The sequence below is a fragment of the Antennarius striatus genome, chromosome 22 (genome assembly GCF_040054535.1).
Source record: "Antennarius striatus isolate MH-2024 chromosome 22, ASM4005453v1, whole genome shotgun sequence".
Lineage (NCBI taxonomy): Eukaryota > Metazoa > Chordata > Actinopteri > Lophiiformes > Antennariidae > Antennarius > Antennarius striatus.
In genome coordinates, this window is record NC_090797.1 from 11203616 (window position 1) to 11214685 (window position 11070).

General features: G+C 41.2%; 1 protein-coding gene across 1 annotated transcript in view; it reads right to left on the reverse strand.

Annotated features, from left to right (window-relative positions):
* The window catches only part of cdk17 (cyclin dependent kinase 17), a 28745-nt gene extending 18381 nt beyond the window's left edge, over positions 1-10364 (reverse strand). The window contains exon 1 of the mRNA XM_068307338.1: positions 10213-10364. The gene's annotated coding sequence lies outside the window, so the exon portion shown is untranslated. The remainder of the gene's footprint in view (positions 1-10212) is intronic.
* Between the last annotated feature and the right edge of the window lie 706 nt (positions 10365-11070).

The following is an 11070-nucleotide window of genomic DNA, read 5'->3' on the forward strand; positions in this document are numbered from 1 at the left end:
GACACACACACACACACACACACACACACACACACACAGGCACAGACACACCCGTCCTACTGTCATTCTTTGTCTTCCTTCCTTCCTTTACTTTTTCCCAATTCCAATATCAGAATGAAGTAATGAAATGGAAAAAGGGGTCTTTTTTAAGTGGGAATGTGAAGAGGAGGCACAAGAGTGGGAGGAAGAAGAGGAAGAATATGACAAGGGGAAAGAAATGTGAATATATTTCAGCAAATGGTGGCATAATGGAGTCTTTGTGTTTGGTTAAGAGCCATGAAATCAGCACAGTGACTGCAGGCATGTGTTACTGGTGTTACTGAGAAAGAAAGAGAGAGAGAAAGAGGGGGGGGTGAGAGACAGGGAGAAAGGAGGAAAAAGAGACAGACAGACAGACAAGTGGTTCAAATGTACATGAGCTTTGGTTTCAGTGGCTTTTGATCAGGCTTAATCAATCGATCAGTCAATAAGTGTTTGTTTATGAAACACTTTATAATGGCCCAAAGGGTGATCAAAATCCTTTCTAATTAAAAAACAACAGGATAATTTTTTGTCCAATCAGATGTGCTCGAGTGAGTCCAAAGGAGCCAATATTTACACTCTTCTACAAAATGCATTATGTAAGGGAAAGTGTCATTCATTCATTCTTCATTCATTCATTTATTCATTCATTCATGTTCTTGATGGTTACGAGATGACCATAAACATCTCATCTTCAGCCGCTTCTTCAAAGTTACTGGTCACAGGTTCTGCTAGAGCCTGGGTACACCCCAGATGAGACGCCAGCTGATCTTAGGGTCACATGGAAAAGTGTCAGTTATCAAAAGACAGTATCGCCTGCCGCTGTTATTCTTTAGTTCGCAGAAGACTTTAGGTCACTAGTAATTACACTAATTCACATGTTTTCAACAGGGAAGAACAAATATTAACAAACATTATAAAAATGTTCATCAAGTAAAAACATGATCAAATTCACCTTGTTTGTGTAAGACGCATTGTGGTGCCACAAAGACGTCTTTACAGATTAATAATCCCTGGAGAAAATGTGAGATCCAGGAGAAGCAGTTTGATGACATTTGTTGTTCTTCATCTTCTGTTTTTATTGATGGATCACAACAGATGGTAAAATGAGTTTACTCAATCGCCTTGTTTCCGGTCAGTCTTTGTGTACAAGTTGTCTAATTTAAATCAATCAATGGGTAAATCAATCCACTTTAAGAAAGTTCTTGAAGACGTTTCGTCTCTCATCCAAGAGACTTCTTCAGTTCTTCAGAACTTTCAGGCTGATTGATTTAAACCACTTTGGACAATTTGATTCCAATGTAAAAACTAAAAAATACAGTATAGATAAAAACAGTTTTTATCTGTTACCACTAGATCCAAACATCAATGCCAATATCAAATCAATTTACCTTCTGTTAAAAAAAATGCTTTCGTTGCACGAGTTTCGACAACTGATAGAAAACCAGGACAGATAAAGGAAGGCTTGATAGCAAAGGAAACAACAGATGATGTAATTAAAAGCATTGCTAAAAACAGATGCACTCGTGACACTCATAACCGCTTCATAATAGAGAAAATCATCTCTATTCTATTTATGAGCACCAGGCATCAGGATAAGACGCAGCCTCAGGGGAAAAAATCAATGTCACTCCTTGAAAATCAGTTTACGGGTACTGCCCACCAGGACGTACAGAGAGACACACACTAAACATTTTAATGTAAATTATTGCTCAGCCATCCATCAAATCCATCCACAAATAATGGAAGTAAATTCCACAGTATAAGATCTCATCATCAGCTGTATACACAGATACACAGTCAGCTGTAAAGAGTGGAAAGTTAGTGTTTTCATGTAACTGAACTACTGTGGATGAACACACAAAAACGTTTATAAAATGCTCTAACTCTTCTGCTTCTGCTCAAAAATGAATGCAGCATGTAATCAAGAGAAAATGTGAACAATGCAGACAGTTGGCCTGAGCAAACTAACCATGTTGATTTATTTGAATCACTTTGCTGGAGTTTATTTCTCAGCACCACACCGATCGACTGCGGTCTATGTTCTACAATCAACCATAAAATAAAGCAGTCAGTCAGTGTCACGTTCCTTCATTACAACAAATATGGGCGTCCATGATTAAGGTTGGGTAAACCCAAACACCAACATCAAACCACACTCCAAATGTACAGTAACAACCAATACACTCACAACATTACAGTTTGACGCAGCATTAGCTGCACCAAACGTTCGTTATACTTAAATGAATTACAACTACATCCGGCCCATCATCACAGCTTTCCAGGAAAAAATTAGTTTCAGAAATTTGGAAGCTTTCTATATCTTTAAAGGTCTTTAAACACATTAGTCACATAAGTTTAAACAAAAAGCTTATGAGCAGTTGACAAAGCCTGGAGGCGAAATGTGAACTCATGCAGGTGCCGACCGTTTCTCTTCTTTTCCCTCACACTACTGGTGTACATTACACCCAAAGAACCACTGTCTCCTCCCAAAGACAGACACCCCCACAAAGACCAGCAACAACAAAGGGTGTTACTTCCTCAAAATCTACTGTGAGATACTTTTTTTTTTTTATACACCTTTAAGAGTACAACTTTATTTTCTGGCAAATACGTGTTTCCAAAACTCGCCACGTCCAACATTTCAACAGATTTTCTTCAACACACAAACTTTTCAGTCAGTTTTAGCATGTGGAAAGTGTCAACTCGGAATATGAAAATTAAAACTGTTCTGACAGTCATCGGATGTGGAATGCTTGTTTCTGCAGAACCCTGCAAAGAGCAGTCACAAGCATGCGCTTGTGCAGCGATGACAACACAAACACACACAAACACACACACACACACAGAGCATTAGTGATGCTGCCCGGTGCAGTGGGTGCCTTCTGCTCAAAGAGCCTTTGTTTCGCTTGAGAGAAACTAAAAAGGGAGATTCAGCCTGACTGATCCACAGGGAAATAACCCATGTTTGTATGTTGAAGTACACAAAGCTAAAATGTTAATATTAATAGGAAATGTCCAATGGGCGTGAATGAACACGTGTCTTTCGGTGTTTAATATGCGCAGGAAGAAAACAGGAAGTGTGGAGAATATTTTCGTGTGGTTTCACCAAAAAAAACGATGTTAAGAGAAGTGAGAAATCCTCCTGGTGAACACTCGAATCACCCGCGTGAACATTTGTTTTGCTGCCTTCAAAGTTTAGCCCTGCAGCAGATCAAATCGGTCGGCCTGGCAACGAACCTATGTCAATAAACATCAGCCACGCACCGGTAAAGGAGAAACAACAGGACTGAGCATAAGATGATCAACCTAAAACGATCCTTAAATACTTATCCCCCCCCTGGTATCAAAATGATGAGTGGATTAGGTGGGTTAGTCATACAGCATCACAGAGATGAAGACAACAAGTAGGACACAGATGAAGGAAATGAAGACAAACACTAAGGAGAGTAGTGGTGTATTCAGCAGTGTCGGTGTCAGCTGAATACACACACATGAACAAATGTAAACACAACGCGTGGCTACCATTACCCCGTCCACATCTTGCCACATGACAAACACAAAGCCCGCAGGCCACAAAACAGACGAGGAACTCAGCTGACAAACATACAGTGACCAGACACTCGAGTGTGTTCTGCCTGCAGCAGGAAGAGGGTGAGAACAACACACACACACACACACACAAGCAAACAGTACAGTTACGCACAAGTGTGTCAGCGTTTGTGTTTGCTTCTGTGTGAGGGGTCAACTTGAGGTCACACAAATGATAATACTCATCATCTTCCAACGGATGGAGGTGTTCACACGTGGTTTCATTCATGGATCAGCTGACTTACAACAGGGTCTCTTTTGATCTTTCACTTTCAGCATGAAGAAGATGACCAAGGATAATTCATGGCAGGAGAAAAATTCTGTTTTTTTTTCTGCTATCGCGGAATCCGTAAAGACGACACAGAGCAAGATCGGAATTATCAACAGGTAGATTGAGCAAGAATACAAGATGAAGCAAAGATGTCTCCTCATGTATCGACAAACTGCTCCAGTGTTCAAAAGCGTTGCAACGCACTCTCATTCTCAATTTGTCATGAATACAGCTTTTTGCATTCTGAACTGTGTGAATATGTAACAAATAAAGGCTGAAAACAGGAAAAAGAGATCCTCCAAATAAATCACGCTAACAATGTAGCCTTGATTTTGTACCAATAGCTTGATATTAACAAATAAATGATGTCAGGGTTCCACCATATTGATGAATCTGAAATAAATGAGTGTCTTCCAGTTAATTATTTCAGTTTGTTGACCTGGAACTTTCTTGTTCTGGTTCAGTTTTCATTTTACAACAACTTTTTTGTTGCTGTAAAATAAATGATGTTACCTGCTGTCCAGCACCGAACCGACAAGACAAATATAATAATATGTCAATCTTGTGTTAAGTACTGCTAAAGCTAAAGTGACAGAGTGAAGAGGAGTGTTTTGATTTTCAACTCAAAGTGCTCCGGGCGGAAAATTTTAAAATAAAAAACGTTCTACAAAGACACGGTTATTTTTCATGTAGCCACAGGCTAACATAGTCTCTCCTCACTGGGACCCATTGGTGCTTAGAAAAAAAAAAAATAATCATGTGGCAAATCAAGATGTACCACAACTGAAAATATGAAAGACCTCTCTGATCCCCCCAAAGAGAAAAGTGCATTTTTAAACACTCATCTCATTCAGAAATGAAAAATGATGTTTGATCGTCTCCGGCATCTTTTCTTTTGGATAATAAGTTCATTGCCTCAGGCATTCCTCTAAAACAAGACCATGAATACAGGTAGATCATATTCCGCAAGGTATTGGCAACTTTCCATGCTTTTAATCTGAAAAGCAGCATGGACATGTGCTGGGCTCTGTTACTTGTTCAAAGGGTGAGCTCTGGCTCAAAAACATTAAGAGCTAAAGATGGACTGAGCCTTTAGTCGTACTCAAAGCAACACCAGCCACATCGCCAACACGACAATTAACCACAGAGAGATTTCAAAGCGCTGCAGGTCGTCTTACACATTACAACACAAAAGACTTTAACCTACCTCCTCTAGGGTTACCTGTCCACCTTTTCTTCCTCTGTTTTAGCCTCCCATCATGCATCCTCTCTCTCACGCCCCACCAGCTTCTGCAATCCATCTCCATTGTCATCTCCAGGCCTTCAAAAAACGGGGTCGACCTATCCTGATTGAGCAGGTTCGCAGCTTTTCAGTTTCCGTGTGATGTGTGAGATTAATCTGCTTTTATTTCATGCAGACTAATGGAGCTGGCATTTGTAGGTGTGAGGAGAGGAAGCAGCGCTTAGCAACCAAGCAGGAGACTTTGAAAAAGCCAATTAGCTTCCTTCTCTTTCTCAATTAGTTCTTTCCTGTCTTTGTGTTCGAGACCAAGATGCAACATTTCACCACAATGGAGATTTGCAGACCCACTAAAAGTCCTGTGCTTCACAAAGATTAATTAAACCTACTGTTTCTGAAACCTGGAGTTCTAATCTAAGTCATTCATGAACTCAGATTTTTTGCCTCAGAGCGACGACTGTTTCCTGTTTTTATCTCATTTTTATATCCAATGCCATGTCAATCAGACTAAACTGCCCTAATCTTCTCATCCTCGTTGGTTCTGCTGACAAAGTCTGAGTTTCTGAACTTTCTCAGCTTGTTCTGATGTAGGAGTGAACCGTTAATCTAATTAGAGTAGATTATCAGCGTCTGAGCAAGCGTAACACGTTACTCTGACTTTGATTTGATCTGACCTTTTAGATAACAACGACTGAGATGATAACTGAAGCTAAAACAGTGTGGCGCTTGAATCCATGGTCCATGACAGACACACATTCACATCAGGAATAAAATGGCAATTTCAGTCAACTACTTCTACCTCTCTGGGATAATGGCCGGTCCACTTTTCATAACTGTTTCCTGTGAACTTGATTGCAGATAGCGCCTGTCCATAGGGTAATGATTAACCCACTGGGAACATAGAGGGATAATTAGAGATTCACGTTTGAAATGAAAAAGGAAACTATGCAGGCTTTGGAATTTTAAAGAAAATGACGCTTCGGGGCAAGAGGGAGCAATCGGAACAAGATTACCGTCTCCAAATGCCAGAGCTCACCCGTCCAAATCCAAAGAGAGTCGATTAAATTCTAAAAACAGATTTTGGCTGTAAGGTGGGTAAAATACATCAATCTTAATGGGAGGTAGAATCATTTCCCTGTAATGATATGAAAGATGGTGCAGAAATTGTCTTACAGCAGCAGGCAGGTGGTGAGCGTTGTGTAGGATGGGATGTACTGAGCAGCAGAACGTACAGCTGGCAGGACTTGGCACAAACATCCCACCATTTGTCTATGTGTACATAAAATCTACTTTAAAAGCCTCAAGCAAGTCTGAATTTGAGATCCTGAAACTGTTTTTAATTCAAAACACAATGCGAAGCAGTCATTTTCAAACAAACACACATTATTTATCAAGCAATAACTTTATCGTACTGAGAGTGAAAACTGTCGCTGTTGATAACCGACATAAATGTCTGAGCTCCTCGCTGTTTTCAGGTGATCACTTTTGAAAGCTGCTGAGCCGTAAAGCATCAGCATCATTAGATATCAATACACTACACAGTTTGATCTTGTGATCTGTATGTTATTTTTTATTGTGAATCGATCATAAAAATATGCCACACTGGTAAAAATATTTTCATCTGATAGATTCCAAACACAAGTCAGTAGCCAATTTATTTTGAGTACAGCATTTTCTGCACTATAAGGCGCACTGGACTATAAGGCGCACTGGACTATAAGGCGCACTGGACTATAAGGCGCACTGGACTATAAGGCGCACATTCAATGAATGACTTATTTTAAAACTTTTTCTTATATAATGCGTACTGGTGCATCTGATTATAAGGCGCAACTTCAATGAATGTCCAATTCTAAAACTGTTTTCATATATAAGGCGCACTGGATTATAAGGCGCACGGTCAGTTTTTGAGAAAATTAACGGCTTTTAGGTGCGCCTTATAGTGCGGAAAATACTGTATTCATTGAAAGTCAACGTTGCACTTATTTGTATTAGCAGTGAAAATATTTCCATCACAACGTCGATGTAGCCTTGGATTGTGTCTTCAAAAAGACAGTTGAGTTTCAGGTTTACTGCAGAATAATTGTTGAGGGCGAGGGAGAAGCAGAGTGAAACCCTATCGCTGCATTCAGACCCCCTCACAATGCGTCTGTGTGAGATGATGATGAATATTTCAGCATCTGTATGTCAAAGGACACCACTCGTGAGTGGTGACCACATGAGGGAAAGTGACGCAACGGCTATTATGGTTTGTTTTTATTACATGTCAGTGAGAGTTAGAAGAATTGATGTGATTTATCTGTTATATAAACAGGATCATCAGAATAAACTTCTGTGAATCTCATGACGACATCCGGAGCAGGTGAGTCGCTTTGGAAGAATTATTTTTTTTAACAGATCCAACAACTGAGGAGCAGCGACCCGCTCAGATCTACATCTGATTGGTGCAATTTCTCTTGACAGCCCTCTGGTTTCATGCATGTGTGTGTGTACGTGTGTGTGTACGTGTGTGTGTAAAATTCCTGCCTGGTGCCACTCGGACAATGCCACTAGTTAATCTCCAGATTATGAGCCAATCCCAGTCACCCAACTCGACCCTTTACACACATGCGCAAGCGCACACACACACACACACACACACACACACACACACACACACACACACACACACACACACACACACACACACACACACACACACACACACACACACACAAAGCGAAGTATAAGCATGATGGTTTACTCAGGGTACAATTGGTCAGACTATGAACAAGGAAAAAATATAGTGTGTGTGTGTGTGTGTGTGTGTGTGTGTGTGTGTGTGTGTGTGTGTGTGTGTGTGTGTGTGTGTGTGTGTGTGTGTGTGTGTGTGTGTGTGTGTGTGTGTGTGTGTGTGTGTGCTTGATTTTGTGGGGGACAGAGAGAGAGAGAGAGAGAGACAATGAACTTGCACTATTCCACATTCCTTGAATGGCTCACATAACTTTCCTCCACAGTGTGTGTGTGTGTGTGCGTGTGCGTGTGCGTGTGCGTGTGCGTGTGCGTGTGCGTGTGCATGTGCGTGTGTGTGTGTGTGTGTGTGTGTGTGCGTGCGTGTGTTCATACATACACATACATGTTCTGGCTGCACCCAGCCCACATTAATTGTCATTCTGAAGCCCCAGGCAGACCCCAAAAAAACCCAATAATTACTACTTCACCAGCGCGGTGCCCAGTCTGTGGCAGAGCGGTGACAGGAAGACATTTCCCATCAGCCCCGGGGACTGTTGGCAAGTCTGCCTCAAGATTTAGTTGTATTCAACTACTTCTTGTGTTTTGTGCACTTCCTCAGATGAAAAAACACACGCTGCACAGACCAACAAAGAGGAGAGAGGGAAGACAAGCTCAGATAGCCCAACACACACAGGCTAAACATCCACACACACTTGGTGTGTGTGATTTGTGTCGTCTATATCTTAATGATTAAACAATGTCAGGGTGAATATCATCCAATGTGTCCCTTACTTGAAATCAGCCACAAAAAAAGCAAACTTGGCACATTTCAGCAAAAACGTTCTATAAATCTTTATAAAATAATTTAATTCTACCAAAGATGACAGGACCTCATGTCTGTCATGTAAGAAAAATATTACACAATTATCACTAGCAACAAAGTCTTAGATTACATCTCTTTCCCTTTCCTCTATCTGTGTGTGTGTGTTGCATTGACTGCAACACATTCAAACACACACTTGTAAAGGCACACACACATAGAAAATAAAGACACACGCAGGAAAAACGCTAAATGATTTAGCCACACTGGAAGAGACACAAACACCAAGAGATGAAATCTGAACACAAACTCCTCTCTGATCAATAAAACATCACACGCTGTGTTACATAAACGGGAGAGAGGGAGAGAAATAGAAGGTTGCTGAACTGGTTGTCAATAGCAACAGTATTTTGGAGGCTGATCATAAGTGCAGTCAGCTATGCTGCATGAACGGGTCTTCGTGGCACACGGTCTCATGTCCTGCTATGTGCGACATAAAGCAGAGACGGATCAATACAAGCTATATGGTCCACAGGCTGCTGGGGTAGGGGGGTGGGGGTAATTACTGCATCCTCTGGGGTGGGGTGGTGGTATCGCTCTCATACCCAGCTGCCCGGACCTGGATGTGAGTCAATACACACCAACACACACATCCTGCTAGTTGATCTAGATGTAGGATGCCGGAAGTAAATCCAAGACAATATGTTAAAGGACAGAGTCTAAAAAGACATCACAGATAAATTATTATATATATTAGCAGATGTCATCTGTAATTGATCCATAGAGTGATGAAATGATGAGGGTATTATATTACATCTCCTGATAACGTCCCACAGAAAAGCAGAAGAGAAGCCCTCCTCACAGCAGCACCCGACACATCTAGATGAAGCTGCTTTGTGGAGCCAATCAACAAAATATGACATTTTCAGTCTGTATGGATCAGCGGAACGTCTGGAGGAGGAAGAATTAGATGCTCCAAGATGAAAACCCACAGCGTGTCCAGAATCAGACTGATTCCATCAAGCATCAGGAAAAAAAAACCCCTGACCTGTCAGTGGACATTCCAAACAGACACTGACCCCAGGCAGTGACTTGGTTTTACAGTAGGTTTCTGAAATTTCTTTTTTTTTTTTTTTGTAACTTATTGCTCAGAATTCACACAAAAGATGACATGATAATAATTTGATAATAATGATATATGTTGACATTTAAAATACCCTCCAGCAGGTTGTCAGTGATTCTCCTGGTATTCAGTAACACCGTCGGTAATTCCCAGCGGGGCTCCCGATGCGCACGTTAAGTAAACAAACCAAATATTCACATCTAAAATAGTAAAAAAATAAAATAAAATAGATTTTATGTTTGAAATATATGCGAGGGTTGAACATAGCAGTTCAATTTAAATGGGATAAAAACGGAAGGTGGCTGTAAAATGTGAAATGCCGCTGGTTTATTCGTCACCCGTTCCTTCTGTGTTGACGTTTCGCCCAAAGCGCCCGGAATGAATGTAGAGCTCCTGAGTCCATTATCGGACAGAGGACAGCGGAGCACCTTTACCTGCTAACGGTGAATCCCGTCGTCTCAGCCGCCTCTCCGGAGCAGCCAGGCCCGGATGCCCTCCTCTGCTTTATCCGCCCACTGAAGCAGCTCCCTCTGTGTTCGGCTTCGGTTCCACACGTTCCGACAGAGAACAGATCTCTCTCTCTCCCTCCCCCCCCCCCGAATCACACAGGCAAGATGTGGGGGCTGTGAGGACCGACGGCTGCAGACCGAACCCCCCCAAAAAAATGTCGTTTATGTGGCGAAAGCAGTTTTATGAAGCTGGAGGAGGATCTGCTGTCGACACAGGAGACGGGAGGGAGTCAAGCTAGCTGCCATCACGCGTGTACACTCGACTTCCGGTACCACTTCAATATAAAATCCCTCTACGTGACCAATGATTGTTTTTAATGGTTACTTTCAAAATAAAAGATTTCACGTCAGTAATGAAGGTGAATTAATTTCAACAGAAATTGACTTGTAATAACAGTTACATTACACATACCTTAACTTTCGAGGCTTGAAATTCTGGAATCGGATTTGTTACCTGCATGTAAAATGTTTAATAAGACATAACTACGTTTTAAACTTTCCTTGCGTGTCATTTAAAATGAAGACTATCGATAAGAGCTGCCATCCTAATGGAAGATGGAAAGAAATAAGTCCTTAATTTAGTTGAACGAAGATACGTATTTTGTTTTATAGCGCCGCCTGCCGGTTAAAAGCTGCAGCACCCATAACCACCGGTGCTGTACTTTGTACCTGATAATTAAAAATAACAAGAGACGCCTGTATCTCTAATGCTGGAGTGTCACATTAGTGAATTTAAATTCAAAACCTACATGTTAACCTTTTCAAGCATTCATCGTTGCATGA